The sequence below is a fragment of the Erinaceus europaeus genome, chromosome 2 (assembly GCF_950295315.1).
Source record: "Erinaceus europaeus chromosome 2, mEriEur2.1, whole genome shotgun sequence".
Lineage (NCBI taxonomy): Eukaryota > Metazoa > Chordata > Mammalia > Eulipotyphla > Erinaceidae > Erinaceus > Erinaceus europaeus.
Genome location: NC_080163.1, coordinates 108044601 through 108063260, shown reverse-complemented (window position 1 = coordinate 108063260; position 18660 = coordinate 108044601).

Sequence of the window (18660 nt, the reverse complement as noted above, 5' to 3'; positions counted from 1 at the left end):
AAGACAGCATCAGCCTATTCAAGAGCACTGAAATCATCCCAAGCATCTTCTCAGACCACAGTGGAATTAAACTAACACTTAACAATCAACAAAAGATTAGTAACAGTGCCAAAATGTGGAAGCTCAACAGTACACTTCTTAACAACTTCTGGGTCAAAGAGGAAATCAAGGAAGAAATCAAAATGTTTCGAGAGTTCAATGAAAATGAAGACACAAGCTATCAAAATATTTGGGACACAGCTAAAGCAGTCCTAAGAGGGAAGTTCATAGCTATACAAGCACACATTAGGAAACAAGAAAAGGCACAAATAAACAGCCTGATTGCACATCTTAAAGACCTAGAAGAAGAACAACAAAGGAATCCTAAAGCAACCAGAAGGACAGAAATTACTAAAGTTAGGGCAGAAATAAATAACATTGAGAATAGGAAAACCATACAAAAGATCAATGAAAGTAAATGTTGGTTCTTCGAAAGAGTAAACAAAATCGACAAACCTTTAGCCAGACTCACAAAACAAAAAAGGGAGAAGACCCAAATAAATCGGATAGTAAATGAAAGAGGAGATATCACAACAGACACTGCAGAAATTCAACATATCATGCGAGGCTTCTATGAACAACTATATGCCACCAAGTTAGAGAACCTGGAAGAAATGAATGATTTCCTAGATACCTACCAACTTCCAAAACTAAGTAAAGAGGAAGTGGATAACATGAACAGGCCCATCACAGCTAATGAAATTGAAACAGTTATCAAAAATCTTCCCAAAAATAAAAGTCCTGGGCCAGATGGTTTTACAAATGAATTCTACAAAACTTTCAAAGAAGAACTAATACCTCTACTTTTAAAAGTCTTCCAGAAGATTGAAGACACTGGAATACTCCCTGCCAGCTTCTATGAAGCCAACATCACCCTGCTACCAAAAGCAGACAGGGACACAACCAAAAAAGAAAACTACAGACCTATATCTCTGATGAACATAGATGCGAAAATATTGAACAAAATTCTAGCCAACCGGATACAGCAGTATATCAAAAAGATTGTTCATCATGACCAAGTGGGGTTTATCCCAGGCATGCAAGGTTGGTTTAATATACGTAAATCAATCAATGTGATCCACCACATCAACAAAAGCAAGACCAAAAACCACATGGTCATATCAATAGATGCAGAGAAAGCCTTTGACAAAATACAACATCCCTTTATGATCAAAACACTACAAAAAATAGGAATAGATGGAAAATTCCTGAAGATAGTGGAATCTATATATAGCAAACCTACAGCCAACATCATACTCAGTGGTGAAAAACTGGAAGCATTTCCCCTCAGATCAGGTACTAGACAGGGCTGCCCACTATCACCATTACTATTCAACATAGTGTTGGAAGTTCTTGCCATAGCAATCAGGCAGGAGCAAGGAATTAAAGGAATACAGATTGGAAGAGAAGAAGTCAAACTCTCCTTATTTGCAGATGACATGATAGTATACATGGAAAAACCTAAGGAATCTAGCAAGAAGCTTTTGGAAATCATCAGGCAATACAGTAATGTGTCAGGCTATAAAATTAACATTCAAAAGTCAGTGGCATTCCTCTATGCAAACACCAAGTTAAAAGAAATTGAAATCCAGAAATCAGTTCCTTTTTCTATAGCAACAAAAACAATAAAATATCTAGGAATAAACCTAACCAAAGAAGTGAAAGACTTGTATACTGAAAATTATGAGTCACTACTCAAAGAAATTGAAAAAGACACAAAGAAGTGGAAAGATATTCCATGCTCATGGGTTGGAAGAATTAACATCATCAAAATGAATATATTACCCAGAGCCATCTACAAATTTAATGCTATCCCCATCAAGATCCCAAGCACATTTTTTAGGAGAATAGAACAAATGCTACAAATGTTTATCTGGAACCAGAAAAGACCTAGAATTGCCAAAACAATCTTGAGAAAAAAGAACAGAACCGGAGGCATCACACTGCCAGATCTCAAACTATATTATAGGGCCATTGTCATCAAAACTGCTTGGTACTGGAACATGAACAGACACACTGACCAGTGGAATAGAATTGAGAGCCCAGAAATGAGGCCCCACACCTATGGACATCTAATCTTTGACAAAGGGGCCCAGACTATTACATGGGGAAAGCAGAGTCTCTTCAACAAATGGTGTTGGAAACAATGGGTTGAAACATGCAGAAGAATGAAGCTGAATCACTGTATTTCACCAAATACAAAAGTAAATTCCAAGTGGATCAAGGACTTGGATGTTAGACCACAAACTATCAGATATTTAGAGGAAAATATTGGAAGAACTTTTTTCCGCATAAATTTTAAAGACATTTTCAATGAAACGAATCCAATTACAAGGAAGACTAAGGCAAGTATAAACCTATGGGACTACATCAAATTAAAAAGCTTCTTCACAGCAAAAGAAACCACTACCCAAATCAAGAGACCCCTCACAGAATGGGAGAAGATCTTTACATGCCATACATCAGATAAGAGTTTAATAACCAACATATATAAAGAGCTTACCAGACTCAACAACAAGACAACAAATAACCCCATCCAAAAATGGGGGGAGGAATTGGACAGAATATTCACCACAGAAGAGATCCAAAAGGCCGAGAAACACATGAAAAAATGCTCCAAGTCTCTGATTGTCAGAGAAATGCAAATAAAGACAACAATGAGATATCACTTCACTCCTGTGAGAATGTCACACATCAGAAAAGGTAACAGCAGCAAATGCTGGAGAGGGTGTGGGGTCAAAGGAACCCTCCTGCACTGCTGGTGGGAATGTCAATTGGTCCAACCTCTGTGGAGAACAGTCTGGAGAACTCTCACAAGGCTAGAAATGGACCTACCCTATGACCCTGCAATTCCCCTCCTGGGGATATATCCTAAGGAACCCAACACATCCATCCAAAAAGATCTGTGTACACATATGTTCTTGGCAGCACAATTTGTAATAGCCAAAACCTGGAAGCAACCCAGGTGTCCAACAACAGATGAGTGGCTGAGCAAGTTGTGGTATATATACACAATGGAATACTACTCAGCTGTAAAAAAATGGTGACTTCACCGTTTTCAGCCAATCTTGGATGGACCTTGAAAAAATCATGTTGAGTGAAATAAGTCAGAAACAGAAGGATGAATACGGGATGATCTCACTCTCAGGCCGAAGTTGAAAAACAAGATTAGAAAAGAAAACACAAGTCGAACCTGAAGTGGAATTGGAGTATTATACCAAAGTAAAAGACTCTGGGGTGGGTGGGTGGGTGGGGAGAATACAGGTCCATGAAAAATGATGAATGAAATAGTGGGGGTTGTATTGCTAAATGGGAATCTGGGGAATGTTATGCAAAAAAAAAAAAAAAAAATCCTGGAAGGGCTCAAACCATGCAGTTCCCAGTTGTCCAAGCACCAGGATTCCAGATTCCTGAAACCTTTGCTGATGAGGCAGGAGAAGGGATGGTCCCATTGATTTCTTTGAGTTTTTGCTTTGTTATTGTAGAATTCCACCTAAAGGCTTTTAATGAAATTTTATGTTTCACTACAATTTAGAAATGTTTGACAGGATTTCTCTGGATTTATGAGTGGACATTTCCTTCTATTCTCCATGAGACAGTTCAGATGTTAAGAAACTGCATTTCTCATTTTTGTTCTAGTTTCACAAAGCAGGTCCTCATTACAAACGTTTTTTTCATCTTTAACAAAAAATATGACCTGAAGTAGTGACAAATTATAGATGATTTTGAATCTGATGGCTATTTTCTCTATTTTTTTCCCAAATATATTGTATTTGTTTTATTTTAATGAGAGCTACCAAGAGATCAGAGCACTGAACATCTCTGGCTAATTATTCAGTCTGGGATCAAACTTGAGGTTTAAAGCCTCAGGTATGAAAGGCATTTATTTATTTATTTATGTATTTTTGAATAACCATTAGGCTACCTCCTCACAACCAGGTTACTCTCTCTCTCTCTCTCTCTCCCTCTCTCTCTCTCTCTTTCCTCTTTACCAGGGTTATTGCTTGAGCTTGGTGCTAGCACCAGTGGCTCCTGGTGGCCAATATTTCCTCTTATTTTTCTTTTCTTTTCCATTTTTTTTGGACAGGAAAGAGAGAAACTGAGAAAGGAGGGGGAGGTAGAGAAGAAGATACACACTACAGACCTGCTTCACCACTTGTAAAGTGTTCCCACTGCAAGTGGGGGGGCTGGGGGCTCAAACCCTGATCATTGCCTGGGTCCTTGTGCTTAGTACTATGTGAGCTTAACTAGGTGTGCCACTACTTAGCCTAGTTCCATTCACCACTCTGACACAGACAAGATTTCTAGTCTGCCTTCAAGTTAACTATCTAATTCAAGCAAAGACTACTAAAGCCCTGGGCTCCTAGGAACATACCTAAAATAAATACCCGAAGATTCTCATATCTGAGGCTTCAAAGTCCCAGGTTCGAGATCGCTTTCTCTCCTCTCCTCTCCTCTCCTCTCCTCTCCTCTCCCGGATCAACTAGGAATACCAAAGGAGACCACCCGGACCGAAACAAGACAGGACTAGAATGACCACAGAAACCCAGTAAATCACCCGTGAGTACAAACACGCGTGGCTGGTGACAGAGAGGAGAGAGGGGCCTAAGGAGAGATTAAGTGACTGCTAACAGTTCAACAGTTTGTCAGTGGAGACACCACCTCCAGTCTGCTCCACCAACAAGGGGACAGCTGAAGGGAGGAAAGGACTCCCCAGAGACTCACCAAGTGCAACTCTGAGTCTCCATTGCTACTACCCTCAGAATCTGGAGCAGCAACAGGGAGGGACACCAGGGTACAGAGATCTAACCGGGAAACTCAGGAGAAGACCTATACCTCTGTGGCATAGCTGAGGGGCTGTGAAAGTCTCTTTGCATAACCACTGGATTATCTCTGCCACACCCTGCTTTATCTCTTGGTCAGGAGTCAGTGATTAAGCTAAGAAGCCTATTGATAGTTTAAAAGCCCTCAGGCTCCCATAGCCTACAGGGGAAAAAAAAAAAGGCTTTTACACCACTGAACTCCAACTCAGGGATTGAAAAACTGTTAATTTATATAAAATGGTTAAAACAACAAGAAAAAATATTGGAGACTCGAACCAGGACAAGAGTCCAGCTAAAAGTCCTCCAGAGGGTGAAGCACAAAACAACGAGTTCAACATCCAAACATTAGCTAAGGAAATAATAACAGGAGTGAGTAAAGAATTTGAAAAAATTGTAATCAGAACTGCAGGAACAACAAATGAGAATATGGAAGAAAATTCTAATTATCTCATGGTTATTAGAGAGCTGAAATCTGAAATTGCTGAGCTAAGAAGGCAACTAGCTGAACAAGCTAAAACAGTATCAGAGCAGGGCAACAAAATAGATGAACTCCAGAAAGCAGTAGAGGGCAGAGAGAATAGAATCAATGAGGCTGAAGACAGAATTAGCAAGACTGAGGATGAATTAGAGACAACTAAAAAATAAGTAAGAGATCTCAAAAAGAGATTAAGAGATGCTGAAAACAACAACAGAGTCCTATGGGATGACTTCAAAAGAAACAATATACGCATTATTGGCTTACCAGTGGAAGAAAGAGAAGGGGAGGAAGAAAGTGTTCTCCAGGCCATAATAGCTGAAAATTTCTCTAGTCTAGACAACACCAAAGACATAAAGATTCAAGAAGCCCAGAGGGTCCCAAACAGAATTAACCCAGACCTAAAGACACCAAGACATGTCATACTTAGAATGGAAAGGAATAAGGATAAAGAAAGGATCCTCAAGGCTGCAAGAGAAAAACAAAGAGTCACCTACAAAGGAAAACCCATAAGATTAGCAGCAGACTTCTCCATACAAACACTACAGGCCAGAAGAGAATGGCAAGATATCTATCGAGTGCTCAATGAGAAAGGCTTTCAGCCAAGAATACTATATCCTGCTATATTGTCATTCAGTCTAGATGGAAGCATCAAAACCTTCTCAGACAAGCAACAGTTGAAGGAAGCAACCATCACCAAGCCTGCCCTGAAAGAAGTTCTGAAAGGTCTCCTATAAACAACCAGACCACCACAAATAGGACATATATCAAAACACTCTAAAACTCTACAAGAATGGCGTTAAAATATCTTCAATCTTTGATATCAATAAATGTCAATGGCCTGAATTCACCTATTAAAAGACACAGAGTAGGAAGATGGATCAGAAAACACAACCCAACAATATGTTGTCTACAGGAAACTCACCTAACGCAACAAGACAAACACAGACTTAAAGTGAAAGGATGGAAAACTATCATTCAAGCCAATGGCCCACAAAAAAGGGCAGGAACAGCTATTCTCATATCTGAAATGATAGACTTTAAAATAGATAAGATTAAAAAAGATAGGAATGGACACTACTTAATGCTCAGAGGATCAGTCAATCAAGAGGACTTAACAATTATTAATATCTATGCACCCAATGAGAAGCCATCTAAATACATCAAACTTCTACTGAAAGAGCTACAGCAATATATTAACAGTAACACAATCATAGTAGGGGACTTCAACACCCCACTATCTCAACTTGACAGATCATCCAGGCAGAAAATCAGTAAAGACATAAGGGAGCTAAATGAAGAGATAGATAAACTAGAACTATTGGACATTTTCAGAGTCATTCATCCCAAGAAACTGGAATACACATTTTACTCAAATCCGCATGGATCATTCTCAAGGATAGACCATATGTTAGGCCACAAAGACAGCATCAGCCTATTCAAGAGCACTGAAATCATCCCAAGCATCTTCTCAGACCACAGTGGAATTAAACTAACACTTAACAATCAACAAAAGATTAGTAACAGTGCCAAAATGTGGAAGCTCAACAGTACACTTCTTAACAACTTCTGGGTCAAAGAGGAAATCAAGGAAGAAATCAAAATGTTTCGAGAGTTCAATGAAAATGAAGACACAAGCTATCAAAATATTTGGGACACAGCTAAAGCAGTCCTAAGAGGGAAGTTCATAGCTATACAAGCACACATTAGGAAACAAGAAAAGGCACAAATAAACAGCCTGATTGCACATCTTAAAGACCTAGAAGAAGAACAACAAAGGAATCCTAAAGCAACCAGAAGGACAGAAATTACTAAAGTTAGGGCAGAAATAAATAACATTGAGAATAGGAAAACCATACAAAAGATCAATGAAAGTAAATGTTGGTTCTTCGAAAGAGTAAACAAAATCGACAAACCTTTAGCCAGACTCACAAAACAAAAAAGGGAGAAAACCCAAATAAATCGGATAGTAAATGAAAGAGGAGAAATCTCAACAGACACTGCAGAAATTCAACATATCATGCGAGGCTTCTATGAACAACTATATGCCACTAAGCTAGAGAACCTGGAAGAAATGAATGATTTCCTAGATACCTACCAACTTCCAAAACTAAGTAAAGAGGAAGTGGATAACATGAACAGGCCCATCACAGCTAATGAAATTGAAACAGTTATCAAAAATCTTCCCAAAAATAAAAGTCCTGGGCCAGATGGTTTTACAAATGAATTCTACAAAACTTTCAAAGAAGAACTAATACCTCTACTTTTAAAAGTCTTCCAGAAGATTGAAGACACTGGAGTACTCCCTGCCAGCTTCTATAAAGCCAACATCACCCTGATACCAAAAGCAGACAGGGACACAACCAAAAAAGAAAACTACAGACCAATATCTCTGATGAACATAGATATGAAAATATTGAACAAAATTCTAGCCAACCGGATACAGCAGTATATCAAAAAAATTGTTCATCATGACCAAGTGGGGTTTATCCCAGGCATGCAAGGTTGGTTTAATATACGTAAATCAATCAGTGTGATCCACCACATCAACAAAAGCAAGACCAAAAACCACATGGTCATATCAATAGATGCAGAGAAAGCCTTTGACAAAATACAACATCCCTTTATGATCAAAACACTACAAAAAATAGGAATAGATGGAAAATTCCTGAAGATAGTGGAGTCTATATATAGCAAATCTACAGCCAACATCATACTCAACGGTGAAAAACTGGAAGCATTTCCACTCATATCAGGTACTAGACAGGGCTGCCCACTATCACCATTACTATTCAACATAGTGTTGGAAGTTCTTGCCATAGCAATCAGGCAGGATCAAGGAATTAAAGGAATACAGATTGGAAGAGAAGAAGTCAAACTCTCCTTATTTGCAGATGACATGATAGTATACATGGAAAAACCTAAGGAATCCAGCAAGAAGCTTTTGGAAATAAATCATCAGGCAATACAGTAATGTGTCAGGCTATAAAATTAACATTCAAAAGTCAGTGGCATTCCTCTATGCAAACACTAAGTTAGAAGAAATTGAAATCCAGAAATCAGTTCCTTTTTCTATAGCAACAAAAACAATAAAATATCTAGGAGTAAACCTAACCAAAGAAGTGAAAGACTTGTATACTGAAAATTATGAGTCACTACTCAAAGAAATTGAAAAAGACACAAAGAAGTGGAAAGATATTCCATGTTCATGGGTTGGAAGAATTAACATCATCAAAATGAATATATTACCCAGGGCCATCTACAAATTTAATGCTATCCCCATCAAGATCCCAAGCACATTTTTTAGGAGAATAGAACAAATGCTGCAAATGTTTATCTGGAACCAGAAAAGACCTAGGATTGCCAAAACAATCTTGAGAAAAAAGAACAGAACCGGAGGCATCACACTGCCATATCTCAAACTGTATTATAGGGCCATTGTCATCAAAACTGCTTGGTACTGGAACATGAACAGACACACTGACCAGTGGAATAGAATTGAGAGCCCAGAAATGAGGCCCCACACGTATGGACATCTAATCTTTGACAAAGGGGCCCAGACTATTATATGGGGGAAGCAGAGTCTCTTCAACAAATGGTGTTGGAAACAATGGGTTGAAACATGCAGAAGAATGAAGCTGAATCACTGTATTTCACCAAATACAAAAGTAAATTCCAAGTGGATCAAGGACTTGGATGTTAGACCAGAAACTATCAGATACTTAGAGGAAAATATTGGCAGAACTTTTTTCCGCATAAATTTTAAAGACATTTTCAATGAAACAAATCCAATTACAAGGAAGACTAAGGCAAGTATAAACCTATGGGACTATATCAAATTAAAAAGCTTCTTCACAGCAAAAGAAACCACTACCCAAATCAAGAGACCCCTCACAGAATGGGAGAAGATCTTTACATGCCATACATTAGATAAGAGTTTAATAACCAACATGTATAAAGAGCTTGCCAGACTCAACCACAAGACAACAAATAACCCCATCCAAAAATGGGGGGAGGACATGGACAGAATATTCACCACAGAAGAGATCCAAAAGGCCGAGAAACACATGAAAAAATGCTCCAAGTCTCTGATTGTCAGAGAAATGCAAATCAAGACAACAATGACATATCACTTCACTCCTGTGAGAATGTCATACATCAGAAAAGGTAACAGCAGCAAATGCTGGAGAGGGTGTGGGGTCAAAGCAACCCTCCTGCACTGCTGGTGGGAATGTCAATTGGTCCAACCTCTGTGGAGAACAGTCTGGAGAACTCTCAGAAGGCTAGAAATGGACCTACCCTATGACCCTGCAATTCCCCTCCAGGGGATATATCCTAAGTAACCCAACACATGCATCCAAAAAGATCTGTGTACACATATGTTCTTGGCAGCACAATTTGTAATAGCCAAAACCTGGAAGCAACCCAGGTGTCCAACAACAGATGAGTGGCTGAGCAAGTTGTGGTATATTTACACAATGGAATACTACTCAGCTGTAAAAAATGGTGACTTCACCGTTTTCAGCCGATCTTGTATGGACCTTGAAAAAATCATGTTGAGTGAAATAAGTCAGAAACAGAAGGATGAATACGGGATGATCTCACTCTCAGGCCGAAGTTGAAAAACAGGATTAGAAAAGAAAACACAAGTCGAACCTGAAATGGAATTGGAGTATTACACCAAAGTAAAAGACTCTGGGGTGGGTGGGTGGGTGGGGAGAATACAGGTCCATGAAAAATGATGAATGAAATAGTGGGGATTGTATTGCTAAATGGGAATCTGGGGAATGTTATGCATGTAAAAAAAAAAAAAAAGAAGTAGAAATGCAAAGCAGAAATTGACTGAGTTTGGAGTATGGCACCAAAGTAAGAAAGCGGAAGTATACTAGAGTTTGCAGTGAGTACCTCCCTAATACTTCCTCTCCACTTTTCCAAGCTTTGGGTCCATGATTGCTCAACAATTTGTTTGGCTTTGTATGTTAACTCTCTTTTCAGTCACCAGGTTCCAGGTGTCATCAGGATGCCGGCCAGACTTCCCTGGATTGAAGACACCACCAATGTGTCCTGGAGCTCAGCTTCCCCAGAGACCCATCCTACTAGGGAAAGAGAGAGGCAGACTGGGAGTATGGACCGACCAGTCAACGCCCATGTTCAGCGAGGAAACAATTACAGAAGCCAGACCTTCTACCTTCTGCAACCCTCAATGACCCTGGGTCCATGCTCCCAGAGGGATAGAGAATGGGAAAGCTATCTGGGGAGGGGGTGGGATATGGAGATTGGGCGGTGGGAATTGTGTGGAGTTGTACCCCTCCTACCCTATGGTTTTGTTAATTAATCCTTTCTTAAAAAAAAAAAAAGAAAAAGAAAAAGAAATGGAATTGGAGTATTACACCAAAGTAAAAGACTCTGGGGTGGGTGGGTGGGGAGAATACAGGTCCATGAAAAATGATGAATGAAATAGTGGGGGTTGTATTGTTAAATGGGAATCTGGGGAATGTTATGCATGTAAAAAAAAAAAAAAAAAAAAGAAGTAGAAACACAAAGCAGAAATTGACCGAGTTTGGAGTATGGCACCAAAGTAAGAAAGCAGAAGTACACTAGAGTTTGCAGTGAGTACCTCCCTAATACTTCCTCTCCACTTTTCCAAGCTTTGGGTCCATGATTGCTCAACAATTTGTTTGGCTTTGTATGTTAACTCTCTTTTCAGTCACCAGGTTCCAGGTGTCATCAGGATGCCGGCCAGACTTCCCTGGATTGAAGACCCCACCAATGTGTCCTGGAGCTCAGCTTCCACAGAGACCCACCCTACTAGGGAAAGAGAGAGGCAGACTGGGAGTATGGACCGACCAGTCAACGCCCATGTTCAGCGGGGAAGCAATTACAGAAGCCAGACCTTCTACCTTCTGCAACCCACAATGACCCTGGGTCCATGCTCCCAGAGGGATAGAGAATGGGAAAGCTATCGGGGGAGGGGGTGGGATATGGAGATAGGGCGGTGGGAATTGTGTGGAGTTGTACCCCTCCTACCCTATGGTTTTGTTAATTAATCCTTTCTTAAATACATAAAAAAAAAAACAAAGTCCCAGGTTCAATCCCCCATCCCACCATACACCAGAGCTGAGCAGTGCTCTGATAATAAATAAATAAATAAATAAATACCTTTTTAAAAAAAAGATTTGAGTGAGGAGAAAAATGGTCTTTCACCATGGAGAATCAAGTTAGACATTAAGAAAAATTTGCCTATACTTAAGGAGTTCAGTCACTAAAGTGGTAAATATAAAGTTCAGGGGCTGGGTGGTGGCGCGCCTGGTTGAGTGCACATATTACAATGCACAAGGGCCCAGGTTCGAGCCCCCCATCCCTACCTGCAGTGGGAAAGCTTGCAAGTGGTGAAGCAGTGTTGTAGGTGTCTCTCTGTCTTTCTACCTCTCTATCTCCCCCTTTGCTCTTGATTTCTGGCTGTCTCCAAAAAAAAAAAATAAAAATAAAATAAAATAAAATAAATACCCTAGCTTCTTTCCACCCTAGGGTCACTATTCTCACTAGCTGTAACCATACATTTTTTTTTGTCTCTGTTTCTTAAATATTTTGTCCTACTTTTTATCTTGCTTGGGTTTTTTTTTATGTTTGTTTGTTTTTGTTTTTAAATTATCTTTATTTATTGGATAGAGACAGCCAGCAATTTAGAGGGCAGAGAGGGGAAAAGAAGGGGAGAGAAGGGCAGAGAGACACCTGCAGCCCTGCTTCACCACTCGTGAAGCTGAGCGCACACATGACAATGCTCAGAGACCAGGTCAACCCCTGGCCCCCACGTGTGGGGGAAATCTTTGAAAGTAGGGGAACAGTGCTTGAGGTATCTTTCTTTCTTTCTCTCTCTCTCTATCACCCCCTACCCTCTCAATTTATTGCTGTCTGTATCCAAAACAAATATATTAAAAAGCCATATTTATAAAAAGAGATCTATTTCAATCACTCATTTAATCAGCTTTCTTTTTTAATGTTTTATTTATTTATTAATGATAAAGAGAGCAGGAGAGAGAATAAGACATCACTCAGGTACAGTGCTGCAGGGCATTGAACTTGGGACCTCATGCTTGACTATCTAGTGCTTTATCCACTGCACCATCTCCCAGACCACTATTGAAATACCTTCCTATACACCCACAACCCCTTGTGACTTTTCATAATTCCATCCTCTGCTCTTCAGGATGACCTCAGCCATGTGGTAATTATGTTCATGAGCCAACAAGGAAGAGGAAGATGACACAGAATATTGGCAGAGTGCTCATATCCAAGCAGTTGATAAATACCTTTGACAAATTAAGCTACCAGATCAGGCCAGTTGTTAAGGTTCCATGAACTCTCTTCAATTCAAGCTGCTCGCTCATTACAAATGGGGACCACAGTCCTCTACACTTACTTTGCTCCTTAAGTGAGGCCCTGCGGGGTCAGGAGCACAACATGGTGGGCATGCCAGCAACTCTCATGTGGGATGCTGTGAGTTCCAAATACAAACACCAGGACCCCCTCTCCCAACACAGACATGACTGGTGAAGAGCATTCTGTATATTTAACACTGCTGGTTTCTTTCCTTTAGTCTTTGATTTATTTATTGTTGGACAGAGACTGAGAGAAATTAAGGGGGTGGGTAGAGAGGGAAAGAGACAGACAGACAGCTGCAGAACTGCTTTAGCACTCCTGAATCTTTCCCCCGAAGGTAAGGAACAGGGTCTTGAACCCAGGACCTTGTGCATGGTAATGTGTGTGATTAACCAGGCATGCCACCACGTGACCCCAATGGCCCTGATTTCTTGTCAAAATTTGACTAGCATATTTAATGTTCTTCAAAAATTATATTGAGATGTCATGAAGTCTATTCATATGAGGTGCTTTCTTTGATATGCCCACAAGAGGGCGGCATGGCACCGCAATCAAATTGTAAGCAATCCTTCCCTCCAAATGCTCAGACTCTGGTTCTTCTCTTCCTCATTTTTCAATGAAATATCCAGCCAGGTGACTTTGACGATTTTTAAAATGTTCCTGAGTTTCCAGTGCCAGAGGCTGACAGATCCAACAGTAGAGCACAGGGCTTGCATTGCTGCAGCTGTGGGTTTCATCCCACCCCATAGATAGTGTTGTGTTGCCCTGAGACCGCTGTCTCTTAAATAACTCTCTCCCTGTCTGCTTGGGAGAATTAAAGTACCATTAATCCTACAATAAAGAAATAAAAGAAAAAGTGGTGAAACATGCCTGCAGTTGTCTCTCTTTCCCTCTGTCTTCCCTATCTCAAATTTTCTCCGTCCTATCCAATAAAAAAAAAAATGAAAAATGGCTGCCAGGAGCAGTGGATTTGTAGTGCAGGCACCACGTCCCAGTGACAACCCTGGAGGCAAAAAAAAAAAAAAAGAATCAGAGAAAAGTGGTGGACTCCCACTTCCACATTCCAGTATTCCAAGTGAAACCTTGGTAAACTCTGGAGCCAACCTTCTCACCTTTTCCTTGTCAACACCTCTATGGACTCTGTAACCAGTCAACTTGTGCTGCACCCAGCTTGAAAACAGATAAAAGTCTGGCTGCTGAGGTTGAAAAGTCAGTCAGGCCTGGTAGGAATCTAAGTGAAACCCACCTGTTAATGGGAAATAAATATAACTCCCTGCCCTCCATATCCCCTCCGTCTCATTCTTTGGGAACTTTTGAGCTGCAACACTGGAGAGCTGTATGACAGAATTTTTTCAGAACAGTATCTACTTGGGATTCCACAGGGGGTTTTACCTACTAATATGTAGATGTGGGAAAGCAGACCAGGGGTCAAGTGGTGGTACACCTGATCAAGAGCACACATTACACTGAGCAAGCACCCAGGTTCAAGCCCTTGGTCCCACCTGAAGGGGGAATGTTTCATGAGTGGTGAAGCAGGGTACAGGTGTCTCTCTTTCCCTTTATATCTCCACCACCCCTGTAAATTTCTCTCGGTCCTTATCTAATATGTAAATAGTAAAAAAAAAATTCAAAAAAGAAAGAGAGAAAGAAAGAAAGGCGATAGTAGAAAGGAAAAGAAAAGAAAGCAGGCCTACGACAGAGAGGCAAAATTACTCAGGTATTCAGAACTGCCAGGAGCAACAGGTAGATTATTTAAACTCCAACTCCAGGTCACCTCTTGCAAAATAAATTATAACCCTCATGTCCTATGATTTTGTAAATCATTTTAAAAAATATTTTTAAGACTGCTCTGAAGCATGAACCATTATACTTTTTTAGAACTTGTAGGTTATCAGCTGTATTTAAAAAAATTAAAAAATCACTGGTCCTGGAGGTGGCACAGTGGATAAAGCATTGGACTCTCAAGTATGAGGTCCTGAGTTCAATCCCCTGTAGCAAATGTACCACAGTGATGTCTGGATCTCTCTCTGTCTCTCCCTATCCCTTTTCTTTTTAGAGATAAATAAATAAATAAATAAATAAATACAATAGTTTAAAATGTATTTATTTGTTCTATTTTAATAAAAGAGAAACACCAAGAGAGCAGAGCATTGCTCACTCCTTATTATGCTAAATCTCTGTAGCCTCAGGCAGGGAAGCTTTTGCATAACCATCTTTTTATCTCCACAAACACAGTTACCTTCTCAGGAAGAATGTTTTCCACAAAGTATTTGCAAATCTAATCTGTAGTCTGAATACATAAAACAATGGCTGTACTCCTTGTCAAAATCATAATTTTAAGGGTTATTTTTTATCACATTCCAACTGTAACCTAAATGGAGAAGAATTAATAACTTTGTTACCTTGCTACACAGCCATGGGTGTAGCATGTACTTAGAATGTTTTTGCTTTGTTCTGAGCAGAGAAGCATAGACAATGAAAGGGGCCACAGCACTGAAGCTTCCTTCAATGTGGTGGACATGGAGCTTGGGTGCAAAGCGGAGCAGTAACCAAATGAATCATTTCATGGGCAAGATAAAATGTATTAACTAAGTATCTGATTTAATTCATATTCATTGTTAGAGTTATTCCTTGAATATTTCTCCTGAAGTTCAACATTTTATTTTTGCTGCACACACATGACTGTTAATTATTGTATACAAGAAACTTGTTTAAATCCCCCAGAATCTCTATAATTTCTATAGATGTTGAGTTATTCTAAAGGATAAAGATAATTTGTTTATATATATATATTTAATTATTCTTACCAAATCACTATTGATATTGCTTTATTTTTGTAGGGCTGGAGAGATAACATAATGGCTACAAAAATAACCTTTCATACCTAAGGCACCAAAGGTTCCAGGTTCAACCCCCATATCACCATAAGCCAGAGTTAAGCAGTGCTCTGGTGAAAGAAAGGAAAGAAGGAAGGAAGAAAGGAAGGAAGGAGGGAAGCTTTATTTTTTAATTTATTTATTGGGGAATTAATATTTTACATTCAACAGTAAATACAATAGTTTGCAAGTTTTTAAATATATATATTTTAAAGATTTTATTTATTTATGAGAAAGATAGGAGGAGAGAAAAAGAATCAGACATCACTCTGGCACATGTGCTGCCGGGGTTCGAACTCGGGACCTCATGCTTAAGAGTCCAAAGCTTTGCCACTGTACCACCTCCTGGACCACAGGAGGGAAGTTTTTATAGTTCTGCAGGTAGAAGGTATCCTGATTTACCTATTATAACTTGGGTCCCACAGTTTATCACAGGATCAGGACAGGATTCAAAGCAGAAAAAGGTTCCCTTGGGGACTAGGCAGTGGCAAACCTGGTTAAAGGCTCACATTATATTGCTCAAGGACCCAGGTTCACAAGGGCTGCAGGTGTCTCTCTTTCTCTCCCTCTCTACCTCCCCCTTTCAATTTCTGTCTCAAATAAAATAAAAATAAGTTATCCTTGAAAGATTTGAATTTTTTTCCTTTAAGTGTATGTACACCCCAGCCCCCTACATTGACTGCAGCCTGCCTCTGCACTCCCCCCTACCTCCCCCCCGCCCCCGACACACACATACACCCTGTTCACTCCCAGAAGTCTCAGTGACCAGTAATGCTGTGGGAATGGTGTCAGCAGAAGCCACTAGAACTCTGCCAGAGACAAACTTGGTGAAGAATTAAAATTTTTCCTTTTCTTTTTTTAAAAAAAATATATAAAGAATTTATTTATTCATGAGAAGATAGGAGGACAGAAAGAACCAGACATCACTCTGGTACATGTGCTACTTGGGCCCTCATGCTTGAGAGTCTAATGCCCTATCCAGTGCGCCACCTCCTGGACCCCACTCTTCCTTTTAATTAGATAGAGACAGAGAGAAATTGACAGCGGAAGAGGAGATAAGGAGAGAAACAGGGACACCCATAGCCCTGCTTTACCATCCCAAAATCTTTCTTTCCTCCAGCAGGCAGGGATCAGAGGCTTGAAGCCGGGTTCTTGTGCACTATAATGTGTGTGCTTAACCAGGTGTGTTACTACCTGGCCCTCAGATTTCCTCTTTTCAGCTGAGGTAAGCAACTCTCTGCTGAAGGCCTGAGCAGCTGCTCTTGAGATGGGCAGGTCTGAACCCCGGGAAGGTGGTGCTTGCTGGTCTTGCATGCTACCCGGGATGCAAAGTGATCCTCATGAATAACACTGATGGTGGCATCTCAGACTGACTGCCCAGACAGTCCTGCTCTGGTGGTCAGAATTGACTTCTTGCCATGGCCAAGAAGAAAATCACCATGATGGTGGTCCGGGAGGTGGTGCCATGGATAGAGCACTGGACTCTTAAGCATGAGGTCCTGGGTTCAATCCCCAGCAACACATGTACCAAGGTGATGTCTGGTTCTTTCTCTCCTTCTATATTTCTCTTTAATAAAGAAATAAAATATTTACAAAGTAAAAAAGAAAGAAAGAAAATCACCAAGAGGCCCATGGTCAAGTCTTCTACCTGAGAATGTTTAAAATGGCCACACACCTCATTCCCACAAGGTACTCTGAGGAGAGGTACAAGATCAACAAGAACAACTGTTTCTTCGAGAAGTTGCAATTTGAGATGTTTTGTTTCAGTCATGGAAAGTTAAAATAATAATAGAAGCAAACAACTGTTATGCAAATATTTTAAGGAAGAAATTATACATTTTTAAAAAAGACTTGTAATTGGATAGAGAAATCTAGAGGAAAGGGGAGCTAGAGGTGCAGATTGACAACTGCAGTACTGCTATACCATTCTTTCTTATTATTAAACATCTTTAGAATATTACCTATTTTATTTTAATGAGAAAGAGTAAATACAGAGGGAAAGATATACCAAGTGAAAAATAGACTAGAACACTATTCAGTTCTGGCTTCTTGTGTTGCTTGGAATTGAACCTGGGACTGAAGAGCCTCAGACTTTTGCAGAACCATTATGCTGTCTCCCCAGCCCCTGCTCCACCACTCTTACAGCTTATGTCCTGTACAAGGGGACTGAAAGCTTCAACCTGGGTCCTAACTCACATTACATTAATCCTGTAAGAATACATGATTTGTGGTCCAGGAGGTGGCACATTGGCTAAGGCACTAGACTCCCAGGCATGAGGTCCTGAGTTCAATCCCTGGCAGTACATGTACCAGAGTTATATCTGGTTCTTTCTCTCCTCCTATATTTCTCATTAATAAATAAATAAAATATTAAAAAAGAATTTTAAAAGAATGCATGATTTAATCTAGTTCAAACTCTTAACAGAATGCCTGACAGAGAAATTCTGGAAATAAGGAGGACCTCTCAGGCAAGGTGGGAACCTAAGAGCTTTGCCCAACCCACCAGGTATCAGCAGGCATCCTTGAGAACCTGATCAGATGGGGCCCATGGCCACTGTGAAAGCAGAGGAGAAGAAGATGCAAGAAGTTACCACTTGGACCAAATAAATAAAACCTAAACACTTTATTATGTGTTTTTCTCTTAGGTTGGAGATAAACAAGATAGCAATTGCATACAACAGGATCAACATTAATTTTTGACTAAACTCATGGTTATTGAGAAAGTAGGAGAATCCACAGAGAAATAGGCAAGGAGTCTTTCTGTGAATGTAGATTTGTCAGTATATAGGAGACACCACTTACACATATCAAAAAAAGAAATCTCTCCTGACTCATAGTCCAGAAAAATATCAATGTGAATCATTATCCCATGTGAGACTGGGGGAGTCTCAACAACATGTTTAAATTTCCAGAAGCCCTCCCCTGAGGACCATGGCCCAAAAACATCTCTGGGGAAAGATTCCTTGCACACACCTACTGCAAAGGCACCTGTACCTGATTTCTACTGTCCAAAATGTCTGCCAGCTTCCAACCCTTCAGAACTGAGTACAACTGGGTGAGAAGTTAG